Source organism: Camelus dromedarius, chromosome X (genome assembly GCF_036321535.1).
Source record: "Camelus dromedarius isolate mCamDro1 chromosome X, mCamDro1.pat, whole genome shotgun sequence".
NCBI classification, from domain to species: Eukaryota; Metazoa; Chordata; class Mammalia; order Artiodactyla; family Camelidae; genus Camelus; species Camelus dromedarius.
In genome coordinates, this window is record NC_087472.1 from 72153587 (window position 1) to 72169979 (window position 16393).

General features: G+C 35.6%; 1 protein-coding gene across 2 annotated transcripts in view; it reads right to left on the reverse strand.

Annotated features, from left to right (window-relative positions):
* Positions 1 to 16393, reverse strand: part of FAAH2 (fatty acid amide hydrolase 2) — a 200087-nt gene that overhangs the window by 121854 nt on the left and 61840 nt on the right. The gene's annotated exons all lie outside the window — the stretch shown is intronic.

Sequence of the window (16393 nt, forward strand, 5' to 3'; positions counted from 1 at the left end):
TTAGTACTGAGAGGTTGAATAACTTATTGGAAAGTACAGAGGCTTTGGAAACAGACCTGAGTTCAAATCCTGTCTCTGTAGCTTTCCAATCCTACTAATTTTAGGAAAGTCACTTAACTTTTCTGAATCTGACTTATATGGAATAAATGAGATAATGAATGTAAAGTATCTGATAAATAGAAGCTATTATTATAATTTCCACCACCAAACAACCTTGTGAAGTACTTTTATAACCTATCTTAGAGAAGAATAGTTTTAGAGAAGTAAAAAGGTACAATATCAAGGTCATGCAGAAACACTAGAGAGAGGATAGAAAAAGATATATATATCTATATATCTATATATAGATATATATATATAGAGAGAGAGATGTAGATATAGATATAGATACAGATATCACATAATCATGGAAACCTTGTTATGAAATAAAAGGGCCATTTATATCAGTAAGGAAAGGTACTAGAAAACTTACTTTCATATGGGTGTATATATATATATATGTGTGTGTGTGTGTATATATATACACACACACATATTTATTTCTCTACATCCTATTATAAACAAAACAGAATGTATATAAATATTTCCCTGTGGAAAATAAAACATTTAAATTTCAAAGAAAATACATGTAAAATTTTCATAATAAAAGTTTTGGGAATATTTCTGTAAACAGGACATAAAAGCAGAAATTGCAAAATATAAGATTTATTCATTCAAGATATTATATAGCTTTATTCAACAAAGGAGTTATAAACAAAGGTAAAAGATAAGCAAAACACTAGAAGTTATTAGCACCATAAAAATGAAAGGGTAAGTCTGCAAAATATATGAAGAAACCTTATAGATCAACAATAGAAAGAGAAAAAAAGCTGTTTAAAAAACAGAAAAAAATAACAAAATTTAACAAAGAATCTTACAAGGCCAGAAAAATAAGAGAAGCTTCTACACATCAAAAGTAATCCAGGAAATTTCAAATTAAAACAGCAATGACATATCATTTCTCATCAATTGCACTGATAACAAAAAATTAGTCTAACAAGACTATGTTAAATAGGAGTGGTGATAGTGGGCAGTCTTGTCTTGTCCCAGATTTTAGTGGGGAGCTTTTCAGTTTGTCACCATTGAGTACTATGCTGGCTGTAGGTTTGTCACATATAACTTTTATTATGTTGAGATAAGTTCCCTCTATACCCATTTTGGTGAGATTTCTTATCATAAATAGGTGTTGAATATTATCAAATGCTTTCTCTGCATCTATTGAGATAATCATGTGGTTTTTGTCCTTTCTCTTGTTGATGTGTTACATTGATTGATTTGCTTATGTAGAACCACCCTTGTGTCCCTGTGATGAACCCCACTTGCTCATGATGTATAATCTTTTTGTGTCCATGCTCCTGGATTGGAAGAATCAATATTGTTAAAATGGTCACACTGCCCAAGGCGATCAACAGATTTAATGCAATCCCTATCAAACTACCCAGGACATATTTCACAGAACTAGAACAAATCATAATAAAATTTATATGGAACCTTCAAAGACCTAGAATTGCCAAAGCATTACTGAAGAGAGAGAAAGAGGCTGGAGTAATAACTCTCCCAGATTTCAGACAATACTATAGAGCTACAGTCATCAAGACAGCATGGTATTGGTACAAAAACAGACATATAGACCAATGGAACAGAATAAAGAGCCCAGGAATGAACCCACAAATTTTGGTCAACTAATCTTCATCAAAGGAGGCAGGAACATACAATAGAATAAAGACAGTCTCTTCAGCAAATGTTGTTGGGAAAACTGGACAGCAGCATGTAAATCAAAAGAGCTAGAACACTCCCTTACACCATATCCAAAAATCAACTCAAAATGGATCAAAGACATTAATATAAGACAAGACACAATAAACCTCTAGAAGAAAATATAGGCAAAACATTATCTGACATGCATCTTTAAAATGTTCTAGGGCAGTCTACCTAAGCAATAGAAATAAAAGCAAGAATAAACAAATGGGACCTAATTAAACTTACAAACTTCTGCACAGCAAAGGAAACCATAAGTAAAACAAAAAGACAACCTACTCAATGGGAGATAATTTTTACAAATGATGAAACCAACAAAGGCTTGATCTCCAGAATATATAAGCAGCTCATATGACTTAAAAAGAAAAAAAAAACCCAATCCAAAATGGGCAGAATACCTAAACAAGCAATTCTCCAAGGAAGACATACAAATGATCAATAGGCACATGAAAAAATGCTCAGTATCACTAATTATCTGAGAAATGCAAATCAAAACTTCAATGAGGTATCACTTCACACCAGCCAGAATGGCAATCATTCAAATGTCCACAAATGATAAATGCTGGATATGGTGTAGAGAAAAGGGAACACTCCAACGCTGCTGGTGGGAATGCAGTTTAGTGCAGCCACTGTATAAAACAGTATGGAGATTCCTCAAAAGACTAGAAATAGACTTACCATATGACCCAGGAATCCTGCTCCTGGGCATCTGTCCAGAAGGAACCCTACTTCAAAATGACACCTGCACCCCAATGTTCATAACAGCACTATTTACAATAGCCAAGACAAAGAAACAGCCTAAACGTCCATCAACAGATGACTGGATAAAGAAGAGGTGGTATAGTTATGCCATGGAACACTATTCAGCCATAAAAACTGACAACATAACGGCATTTGCAGCAATATGGATGTTCCTGCAGAATGTCATTCTAAGTGAAGTAAGCCAGAAAGAGAAAGAAAAATACCATATGAGATCACTCATATGTGGAATCTGAAAAAAAAAAAAAGAACATAAATACAAAACAGAAACAGACTCATAGACATAGAATAAACTTGTGGTTGCCAAGGGACAGGGTGGTGGGAAGGGACAGTATGGGATTTCCAAATTTGTAGATACTGACAGGCATATGCAGAAAAGTTAAACAAGATAATTCTGTATTGCTAGGGAAATATATACAAGATCTTGTGGTAGCTCACAGCAAAAACAAAATGTGACAATGAATATATGTTTGTTCATGTATAACTGAAAAATTGTGCTCTGCACTGAAATTTGACACATCATTTTAAAATGACTATAACTCAATTTAAAAAGGTAAAAAATAAATTAGTGCAACAGCATCAAATACTAGCAAAAATAGAAATCAAAATGCTGATATAGCTCTAGCAGAATTTTAACTGATAGTATAGTATACTAAGCAATGTCACAATATCTTATATAGCAGATGTTTCATACTTTATGAGTCAACAATCCCAATATTATACATACAGCCAGGGAAAACTCTGACACATATGCATGGTGTATATAATGGGAAAAATTAAAATCTTTCTAAGAGGAAGGGGAAATTAACTTCAAGTTATTCATGTTATAATTATCATAAGTGAAAATAAATGATCTAAAGATACATATATAAATATGGATAAAAATCACAAATGTAATGTTCAATTGGACAAAGGAAACTACAGAAAATGCACAGTATGACAATACATGAAAAAAAGGCAGAAAAAGTACTAACATTTATTATTCAATATTGAATTGATAAACACATAGAAGTATTAAGAATATACTTGAAAGGCAGAATAACATATTGAGGATAGTGGCTGTATCTTCTATACAGGAGAGAGGGAGAGAAAGGGAAACATGCTTGTACCTGGGGATGAGGGGCAAAGGACACATCAATTTTTATATGATATTTTACTTTCTCATTTTAAAAAGAAAAATAATTAGCTCATACAAAACTGCAAATGAAAACCACAATGAGATTTATTATAGCCACTAAGATGGTTATCACAAAGAAGATGGGGATAAGGCCAAGGTGGAGGAGTAGGATGCTTAACTCACCCTCTTCTATGAATACAGCAAAATCTACATCTGTATATGGAAAAAATCACACAAAATACCTAATGAACTTTGGCAGAATATATCTTGCATTGAAAATACAAGGAAATCCACACAAAACTGGTGTGGAGAAAAAGAAAAAAGAAATTGGTGTGAGACCTGTACCCCAGGGACAAAGTGGCAAAGGAGGAAAAGTACCCTCACTATTGGAAGACCCCTCTCCATCGGGTGGTCAATGTAGACAGAAAGAGAGCTTCAGAGGCTTGAGGAGAAAGCAACAGCCACTTGGCAGACAGACCTGAGAGAAACTGGAACAGACGGTATTTGCAACCCTATGCTCAAGACACAGGGTGGGCTGGGCAAAGATTCTGGAGCTTTAGCTTCTGCAGATAAGCCCAAGAAGAGGACTGGGGCTCACTGTGCAGATGCAGCCTCAGGGGACTGGAGTCATGCAGACTTATGCTGGGAGTGTGCAGAACAGAACAGCCTAAGACCCTCATGAAAAGCAACACTGCTGGTGCACAATGGGAGGGGGAGGGGTGTAATGCAAGCCAGCCATAGCAGGCTTCCCTGCCATCCCACATGACCTTGCTCAGCACCATGGTTGGCAAGCATTTTCATTAGAAGAGAAGTGGGGTTCAGACACAGCCATTTTCATGGTTTGCTCTGGAGCTGAACAATCACTGGTATGTGGCTCCTGGGCAGAAGAAGAGCTGAAACATAAATCTATATCCAGGGATCCTGCAAGCTCCCAGTTGGGACTGAGATTTGATTCAATTCCAGGCAGTGGTGGTGGATTTGCTCCACTGGTGCCTTTGTGGACCTGCACTTCTGAGACAAATGAGCAGAGTTCCAGTACATGGCAGTGGTGGTACTGGCATTAACAGTGGGCCTGCATACCATATGAGGCAGCAGGGCTGGAGTCTGGGTTGATGATGTGGTACATGGTGGATCCAGTTATGAGACTGCACGCACTCTACAGCAGGTCCTAGTACCTGACATCAGAGGACCTACACCAGTGGCTCTGTGGGTGCAAGATGTGGGGGACACCAGAGTGTGTTGCCAACATTCTCAAGGATGAGGTAGGAGAAAGGCAGTATCAACAAAATGTACATTTTAAGCCTGCATAAAAAGTGACAGACAATACCACAGAGGGCACTTCCCAGTGTACATTTCCTTCAGAGGAATACTCAGTGACTCCTCTTCAAGTGTAAGCACTTCAATCCTGCCTACCACATATTATAGCTAAGAAATGGGTCTGGAAGCCTCTATTCCAACAGGGGGAGCAGACCTGGAACCCAACAGGGCTGAAACAACCAAATAGCAAAGAGAAGGGCTGGCTTAACAACCAGGGCAGATTCTGGTCACCATAAAACCAAACACATGGGGATAACAACACACACAGAGAAATACATGGCAACTATCCATACAAAAACAGCCCTCATGACAAAATTATTAGACACTCAGTCTACAAAATGATGCTCCCACTTTAAAAAAAAAAGCACATCAAAACCATATTAGATAACTATTACTTCTAAATTCATAGAGTCAGAGAAATATAAGTGAAATGAAGATGCAGAGGAACCACTCTCAATGAAAAGAACAAGAGAAGTCTTCTGAAAGTATGAACAATGACATAGATCTTAACATTCTCCTAGATCATGAGTTCAAAAAGAGGGTAATAAAAATGTTATGGAAATGATAGCCCAGCCAAGAAACAAGCACCACTCATAGGGTTGGAGTACTCAGATTTATATGCCAGTGGGCTTAGAGAGGCTTTTGCTCTGAAGCTCTGAGCACCTCCAAAACGTGTGCATGAGGTTTTATAGGGTTAATTACAAGCTTGGGGTATTTGGTCAATAGGCATGGAACAGCTTTAGCAGCATCATTATCACAAAAGCAGAGGCAGGGAGGCAGCAAACCAACATTCCAAGGCCAGATATGTTCCTCTGAAAATCCAGCTGGCTAGCAAAAAAAAAAAACAAAAACAAAAACAAACAAAAAAAAACAAACAACAACAACAAAAAAAAAAACACGAGCAGACAGACACTTATTAACTTAGATTTACGAGTTAGCCCAGCAGAACTCAGATCAGTAATCCAACACTTCTTAAACTTAGATTTATGAGTTAGGTCCAGCCTAGCTTTTTCTTCACAAAAACACTGAAGGAAATAAGAGACTATGAGTAGGCCCAGAGAATACTTCAAAAAGGAACAGAAACTATAAAGAGGGGCCAATTAAAATTTAAAAAAACTCAGTTACTGTGATAAAAGCCAAGCTAAAGTCAGTTGAAGGAAGATTAAATAATGCAGAAGAATGAGTAAGTGGTTTAGAAAGCAGGGTAATAGAAATCACCCAATCCGAATAGCAGACAGAAAAGCAAATGAAACACAATGAAAGCAATATAAAGTAAATATAAGCTAATATAAAGCTGGCCAATCTACAAATAATAGGGGTCCCAGAAAGTGAAGAGAGATAAAAGGGGATCAAAAAGATGTCTGAAGAAATCATGATTGAAAAATTCCCAAACCTAAAGAAAGAAACAGATATCCAAATACAGGACACAGAGAGGATCCCAAACAAGAATAACCCAATCAGATCTACACCAAGACATATTACTATTAAAATGGCAAAAGATAAAAGAAATATTCTAAAGGTAACAAGAGAAAAAAAAAAGTTAGCTAAAATGGAACACCCATAAGGTTTTCACCTGATTTCTCCACACAACCACTGATGGCCAGAAAACAGTGGCAAGATATATTCAAAGTCCTGAATTAGAAAAAGCTGCAACCTAGGATACTCTACCCAGCAAGACTATCCTTTATAATAGAATGATAGATAAATAATTTCAAAAACAAGCAAAAACTAAAAGAATTCAGCAATATTAAACTCATCCTAAAAGGAACATTGAAACAGCAATTCTAAATAGAAAAGAATCCAGAAGCTCTAGAAAAGAGAAAACCATAATTAGAAATGGATTACAATGAGCTTGAAGATAATAAACATGAAGATGTTAAGAAAAATGACATCAAAATAATAAAAGGTGGGAGAGGGGAGCAAGGAATATAGTTTTTTTTTTTTCTCTCTCCTCGTTTCTTTTTTTGTACTTTTTAGGATGTGTTTCAGCCTACATGACTGCCAGCCTAAAGCAAAAAGATATAGTAATGGGTTAACATACTTGGAAAACAGGGTAACCACAAATCAGAAGCATACAATAGAGTCACAAAAAACAAAAGAATCTAAGCTAGTAGAAAAGAAAATTATCAAACCAAAGAAAGAAAAACAAAAAGAAAAAGAAAAGAACAAGGAAGAAATGCCAAATCAGGTGGAGAACAAAGTTTAAAATGGCAATAAATACATATCTATCATTAATCAGTGTAAATGTCAATGAAATAAATGCTCCCATCAAAAGATGTAGAGTGGAAGATTGGATAATAAGACAAGAGCCTAAAATATGTTGCCTACAAAAGGTCAACTTTAGAGTGAAGGACACACATAGACTGAAAGTGAGAGGGTGGAATAAGATATTTTATTTAAGTAGAAATGACAAGAAAGTGGAGGTAGCAATATTCGTATCAGACAAAATAGACTTTAAAATGAGGCAATAAGAAATATAAAAAGACTCTATATAATGATAAAAGGAACAAGAAGAGGGTATGTACACCTTAACATGTATGCACCCAAAATAGGAGCATACAAATATATAAAACAAACACTAACAGACATAAAGGAAGAAATTGATGGGAATACAATAATATTAGGAGAATTTAGCACTTCACTAACATCATTGGACAGATGTTCCAGATAGAAAATCAATAAGGCAATGAAGATACTAAGTAACACTATGAAAGAGTTGGACATAGTTGATATTTTTAGGACATTACATCCCCAAAAAGCAGAATACACATTTATTTCAAGTGTGCATGGAACATTCTCTAGGATAGACCACACAGTCAGACACAAAGGAAGCCTCAACAAATTTAAGAGGATAAAAATTATTTCAAGTATCTTTTCTGACCACATTGCTATGAAACTAGAAATCAACCACAAAAAGCAAACAAAAATGACAAAAAAACAGGACTATATGGAGACTAAACAACATTTTACTAAAAAAAAAAAAAAGATGAAATCAAAAAAGAAATTAAAAAATACCTTGAGATAAATGAAAATGAAAACAACCACACAAAATCTATGGAATGCAGCAAAAGCAGTTCTAAGAAGGAAGTTCATAGCAATAGAGGCCTTCATCATAAAACAAGAATAATGTCAAATAAATAAACTAACCTACCACCTAAAATAATTTTTAAAAATGAATAATCAAAACTAAAATTCAGCAGAAGGAAAAATAATAATAAAAGTCAGGGAGGAAAAAATAAAATAGAGATTAAAATAGTAGAAAAATCAATGAAAACAAAAGCTGGTTTTTTGAATGGATAACCAAAATTGGCAAACCTTGGGCCAGGCTCACCAAGAAGGGAAAAGAGAGGACACACAAAAACAAACTAAGAAATGAAAATGGTGAAAATATCAAAATACAGAAACACACAAAAAACAAACAAAAAACATGAGAGAACACTATGAACAACTATATAGCAACAAACTGCAGAACCTATAATAAATGGAAAAGTTTCTAGAAACATATAGTTCACAAAAACTGAATCAAGAAAAAATAGTTAATTTGAACAGAACAATCACGAGAAAGTAGAATCAGCAAAAAAACAAACAAACAAACAAACAAACAAAAACAAAAACAAAAGAACACCTCTCTGCAAACAAAATTCCAGGACCAGATGGTTTCACTCGGGAATTACAACAAAGATACAAAGAAGAACTCATACCATTACTTCTCAACCTCTTCCAAAGGATTGAAGAAGAGGGAATATTTCCAAATTCATTCTATGAAACCACCATTACCCTGATACCAAAACCAGACTAATACACAACAACAACAACAAATTATAAGTCAATATCATTGATGATCATTGATGCAAAAATTGTCAAGAAAATAGTAGCAAACAGAATCCAGCAACATATAAAATAAATCAAACACTATGATTAAGATCAATTCATCCCAGGGAAGCAAGGAAACTTCAACATCCATGATCAATCAGTGTGAGCCACAACATCAACAACTGAAAGTACAAAAATCACATGATCATCTCAATAGATGCAGGAAAAAACATTTGCTAAAATTTAGCACCCATTTATTATAAAAACTCATACTAAAGTGGATATAGAGGGAACATATCTCAACCTAATAAAAGCTACTTAAAACAGACCCACAGCCAGCATAATACTCAATGGTGAAAAACTGAAAAACTTCCCACTGAAATCTGTAACAAGAAAAAGAAGCCCACTCTCACCACTTCTATGCAAAATAGTCCTGGAAGTCCCAGCTACAGCAGTCAGGAAAGAAAAAGAAATAAAAGGGATCCATATGGGAACAGAAGAGACTAAATGCTCACTATATGCAGATAACATACTATATATAGAAAACCCTAAAAGCTGCACACAAAAAAATGCTAGAGTTGATAAAATTATTAAGCAAGGTAGCAGCATACAAGAGCAACATACAGAAATCAACTGAATTTATTTATACTAACAATTAAATAATAGGAAAAGAAAAATTTTTAAAAATCATTCCCTTTTCAAATTGCATCCAAAACAACAAAATATTTGGGAAAAAATCTGACAAACAAGGGGAAAGACTTATACACGGAGAACTACAAAATATTGTTTAAAAAGTTAAAGATGACCCAACAAAATAGAAAGATATCTCATTCTCTTGGATTGGAAGAATCAATATGGTTAAAATGGCCATACTGTCTAAGGCAATCTACAGATTTAATGCAATACTTATCAAATTACCCAGGACAGTATTCACAGAACTAGAACAAATAATCCTAAAATGTATATGGAATCACACACACACACACACACACACACACACACACACACACACACACAAAACAGAATTGTAAAAACAATATTGAAGAAAAAGAACAAAGTTGGAGTAATAACTATCCAAGGGTTCAGACAATACTATAGAGTCACAGTAATCAAAAAGCAGTGTATTGACACATAAGCAAACATATGGATCAATGGAACAGAACTGAGAGCCCAGAAATGAAATCACAGACCTCTTGTCAATTAATCTTCAACAAAGGAGGCAAGAAAATGCAATAGAGGAAAGAGAGTCTCTTCAGCAAGTGGTGTTGGCAAAACTGGACAGCAGCATGTAAAACAATGTAGTTAAAAACTCCCTCACACCATACACAAAAATAAACTCAAAATGGCTTAAAGACTTAAATATAAGACAATACATAACAAACCTCTTAGAAGAAAATATAAGCAAAACATTCTCTGACATAAATCTTAGCAATGTTTTCCTAGGAATGTCTACCCTGGGAAAAGAACTAAAAGCAAAAAGATACAAATGGGAACTAATTAAACATTAGCTTTTGCACAGCATCAGGAATCATAAGTAAAATAAAATGACAACCTATAGAGTGAAAGAAAATGTTTGCAAATGATGCAACTGACAAAGGTTTTATTTTCCAGAATATATAAACAGCACATACAATTTAATAACAAAAGTAACCCAATCCAAAAATGAGCAGAAGACATAAAGAAGCAATCCTCCAATGGAGACATATGAATGACTGATAAGCACATGAAAAGCATACTAAATATCATTAATTACCAGAGAAATGCAAATCAAAACTACAATGAGGTATCACCTCACACCAATCCAAGTGGTCATCATTCAAAAGTCCACAAACAATAAATGCTAGGGAATTTGTGCAAAAAAAGGAACCATTCAACACTGCTGGTAGGAATGTAGTTTGGTGAAGCCACTATGGAAAACAGAATGGAGACTCCTCAAAAAAATAAAAATACACTTAACATATGACCTAGCAATCCCATTTCTGGGCATATATCTAGAGGGATCTGTAACTTGAAAAGATACATGCACCCCAATATTCAGAGCAGCACTACTTACAATAGCAAAGGGATGGAGCCAATCTAAATGTCCATTGACAGATGACTGTATAAAGAAGTTGTGGTTTATTTATACAATGGAATACTACACAGACATAAAAAATTAATTAATGCCATTTGCAGGAACTTGGAAGAACCTAGACATCATCATTGTAAGTGAAGTAAGCCAGAAAGAGAAGGAATATCATATGATATCACTCATATATGGAATCTTAAAAACAGAAATAAAGAGAATACTGTTGGACTCATCTGCAAAACAGAAACAGTCTTACATACATAGTAAACAATCTTATGGTTACTGAGGGAGAAGAGGTGGAAAGGGATAAATTTGAGAGTGTGAGATTTGCAAATGTTAGCCACTATGTATAAAATAGATTAAAAAAATTTCTTCTGTATGGCACAGAGATCTATATTCAATATCTTGTTATGGCATTTAATAAAAATAATATGAAAACAAATATATGTATGTATATGTAAGACTGGGACCTTATGCTGTACACCAGAAATTGATACATTGTAACTGACTATACCGCAATTAAAAAAAAGAAAAAAATTACATGATCTTCTCAATAGATGGAGAAAAAACATTTAGTAAACTTCAACATCCATTAGTGATTAAAACTCTTACCACATTCAGTATAAAGGGAACATAACTCAACATAATAAAATCTATTTATGACAAACCCACAGCCAATATAATACTCAATGGTTAAAAGTTGAAAGCCTTCCAGCTAAAAACTGGAACAACACAAGGATGTGCACTCTCTCCACTTCTATTCAACATAGTATTGGATGTCCTAGCCATAGCAATCACACAAGTAAAAAAGATACAAAATGGATCCAAATTGGAAGACAAGAGGTAAAATTGTTACTATACATGGATGGCATGATAGTATATGTAGAAAATCCTAAGGATCCACACAAGAAATAATACAGCTGATAAAATTATTTGTCAAGGTGGCATGATAAAAATTAACATACAAAAATCAGTGGCATTTCTTTGCACTAACAATGAAATATTGGAAAAAGAAAACAAAGAAACAATTCCCTTTAAAATTGTATCCTAAGCAATACTATAATTAGGAATAAATCTGCACAAGTAGGTGGCATATTGTACACAGAGGGCTATAAAACATTGATTCAGAAAATTAAAGATGACTTAAAGAAATAGAAAAATAGGAGACAGGCCAAGATGGTGGATTAGAAGAACGCTTGTAGCTCACTCTCTCCCACAAATACACCAAAACTTGCATCTATGGACACGCCCAGAAAACCAGAGCACCTGCTGAAGTCTGATAGAACATTGCCCTCTTCAAAAGACAAAGACACCATGAATCTAGTAGGAGAAAAGGAAAAAAGAAAGAAGAAAAAGCAAAACAGTCCAGGACAAGTCCCAAAGGGAGGGAGCAACAAAAGAATAGCGCTTGTTCACTGGATCTTCCCCTCTCCAATGGAGAGGTCAGAGGGACGGAGGGGGAAGCTCAAAGGCTTGGATATGTACAGAGCAGCCCTTGACAGACAGAACTAAGTTAGATAGGCACAGAGGGTCTCCACAAACACCAGCCCTAGAAGGAAAGCGGAAGTTGGGACTGGAACAGCCTACGCAAGCTGGGCTGAAGAATGGGGCAGGCTGCACAGAGGCAACCCCGAGGGACTCCAGGGTGCTGTGTGCTGGGGAAGAATGGGTACACAGGGCAAAACAAACTGGGCCCTCCATAAAACAACACAGCTGATACACCCTGGGTTCGGGAAGTGTGCCATAACCTCTACCTCAGAAAACATACTGAAGGTTTTTGGGAGAAGAGAGGTGGGACTCAGCCACAGCCACCATATCCTCCAGTTTATAGCACCCAGGCGGGGGTGGGGTCAACGGGAAGTGTGCCATAACCTCTACCTCAGAAAACATACTGAAGGTTTTTGGGAGAAGAGAGGTGAGACTCAGCCACAGCCACCATATCCTCCAGTTTATAGCACCCAGGCGGGGGTGCGGTCAAAACCTGAATCAGTATCTAAGGGCTTAGCAGCTTCAAAGGCAAGACGGAGACCCGATTACAGCCCGAGACAGATAGAATAATCCTGTCCTGGTACCTCCGAGAATACGTGCTTCCAAGAAAACAAACAAAGAGCTGAGTTCTGGCATGGATCAGGGGTGGGGCTGTTCCACCAACTACCCTGAGCCTACCTACAGAGCATGGAACTGAGGTGGAGCGGACAAATTCACAGAGAAGGGCAACAGCCAGCAATGGGAGAGGACAGGTGGCCACTCCCCTTAACATCAGGAACGCAGCACCAGACTGTGGTGTTGGAAGGGGGCACGATCTGCCCGCCTAACTTGTGCAAACACATCTGACCAAAGCATCAGAAGGGGGAGTGACCTGTAGCCTGCCACGGGTGACAACAGAGGGTATCTGGAAGCAGAGAGTTGCATTTATGTAGCAGGGAAAGGACAGAAAGACCGCTCGATAATATCATTAAGAGCGCATAGTCTATATGAGAACACATCCCCCCTTTTTTATTCTTTCTGTTTCTATTTTTATAACCTATAATATTTTCTGAAACATTTTTAATTTTTACATTTTAATAAATTGTAAACACTTCCAGTTTTGATCCCTTTTAAATTTTTCTTTTCAAATATTTTTATTATTTTGTATTATAAAATCCACATCATTTCATTTTTATTTTTCTTGGTTTTGATGTCCTATCATTGGTTACACTCATTCAAATATATACATTTTTTGTTCTTCTCTCCTTTTAAGGATTTTAAAAGATGACTCAGGGTGAGGCAAAAATAGCGGAGTAGTAGGACCCTCGTAGCTCACCTTATCCCACAAATACACCAAGACTCACATACATGGAACCACTCAGCCACCCAAAGCACCAGGAGAACTCCGACAGAACATCACCCTCTTCAAAAGACAAAGATGCCATACTACAACCAGGCAAAGACACTACCAAAAAAGAGAATTATAGGCCAATATCACTTATGAATATAGATGCCAAAATCCTCACCAAAATATTAGCAAATAGAATCCAACAACACATAAAAAAGATTATACATCATGACAAAGTGAGATTCATTCCAGGGACACAAGGGTGATTCAATATATGCAAATCAATCAATGTAATACATCACATCAACAAGAGAAAGGACAGAAACCACATGATCATCTCAATAGATGCACAAATAGCATTTGATAAAATTCAACACCCATTTATGATAAAAAATCTCACCAAAGTGGTTACAGAGGGAACATATCTCAACATAATAAAAGCTATATATGACAAACCTACAGCCAGCATAGTACTCAATGGTGAATATCTCAATACCTTCCCACTAAAATCTGGGACAAGACAAGGATGCCCACTATCACCACTCCTATTCAATATAGTCCTGGAAGTCCTAGCCACAGCAGTCAGGCAAGAGAAAGAAATAAAAGGGATCCAAATTGGAAAAGAAGAGGTAAAAGTGTCACTATATGCTGATGACATGTTACTATATATATAAAACCCTAAAAGGTCCACACAAAAACTACTAGAGCTGATCAAAGAACTCAGCAAGGTAGAAGGTTACAAGACTATCATTCAAAAATCAGTGGCATTTCTTTACAATAATGATGAATAAATAGAAAAAGAAAGCTAAAAAAATCAATACCCTTTAAAATAGCACCCAAAGTAATAAAATACCTAGGAATAAATCTAACCAAGAAGGTGAAAGTATTATACACAGAAAACTATAAACCATCGATGAAGGAAATTAAGAAGACTTTAAAAAAATGGAAAGATATCCCATGCTCTTGGATTGGAAGGATCAATATTGTTAAAATGGTCACATTGCCCAAGGCAATCTACAGATTTAATGCAATCCCTATCAAATTACCCAGGACATATTTCACAGAACTAGAACAAATAATAATAAAATTTATATGGAGCCATCAAAGACCTAGATTTGTCAAAGCATTATTGAAGAGAAAGAAAGAGGCTGGAGGAATAACTCTCCCAGACTTCAGACAATACTATAGAGCTACAGTCATCAAGACAGCATGGTATTGGTACCAAAACAGACATATAGACCAATGGAACAGAATAGAGTGCCCAGACATAAACCCACAAACTTTTGGTCAACTAAACTTCGACAAAGGAGGCAAGAATATACAATAGAATAAAGACAGTCTCTTCAGCAAATGGTGTTGGGAAAACTGGACACCAGCATGTAAAACAATGAAGTTAGAACACTCTCTTACACCACACATAAAAATAAACTCAAAATGGATCAAATAATTAAACATAAGACAAGATACAATAAACCTCCTAGAAGAAAATATAGGCAAAACATTATCTCACATACATCTCAAAAATTTTCTCCCAGAAAAAATAAAAGCAAGAATAAACAAATGGGACTTAATGAAACTTACAAGCTTCTGTACAGCAAAGGAAACCATAAGTAAAAGAAAAAGACAACCTACGGAATGGGAAAAAATTTTTGCAAATGAAACCGACAAAGGCTTGATCTCCAGAATATATGAGCAGCTCATACGACTCAATAAAAAAAAATAAATAAATAAACAACCCAATCCAAAAATGGGCAGGAGAGGTAAACAAGCAATTCTCCAAGGAAGACATACAAGTGATCAATAGGCACATGAAAAAATGCTAATATCACTAATAATCAGAGAAATGCAAATCAAAACAACAAGGAGGTATCACTTCACACCAGTCATAATGGCCATCATTCAAAAATCCACAAATGAAAAATGCTGGAAAAGCTGTGGAGAAAAGGGAACCCTCCTTCACTGCTGGTGGGAATGCACGTTTGGTGCAGCCACCATGGTAAACAGAATGGAGATTCCTCAAAAGACACAAATAGACATTCCTTATGACCCAGGAATCCCGCTCCTGGGCATATATCCAGATGGAACCCTGCAGCAGGATGACACCTGCACCCCAATATTCATAGCAGCATAATTTACAATAGCCAAGACATGGAAATAGCCTAAATGTCCATCAAAAGATGAGTGGATAAATAGAAGTTGTATATTTATACAATGGAATACTACTCAGCCATAAAAAGTGACAACATAATGCCATTTGCAGCAACATAGATGCTCCTGGAGAATGTCGTTCTAAGTGAAGTAAGCCAGAAAGAGAAAGAAAAATACCATATGAGATCACTCATATGCGGAATCTAAAAAAAAAAAAAAAAAGCATAAATTCAAAACAGAAATAGACTCACAGACATAGAATACAAACTTGTGGTTGCCAAGGGGGCAGGGTGTGGGAAGAGATAGTCTGGAATTTGAAAATTGTAGAATAGATAAACAAGATTCTACTGTATAGCACAGGGAAATATACACAAGATCTTATGGTAGCTCACAGTGAAAAAAATATGACAATGAATATATATATATATATATATATATATATATATATATATATATGTTCATGTATAACTGAAAAATTGTTCTCTACACTGTAATTTGACACAACATTATACAATGATTATAAATATATAAAAAATGTTAGAAAAAAAAGACAATAATG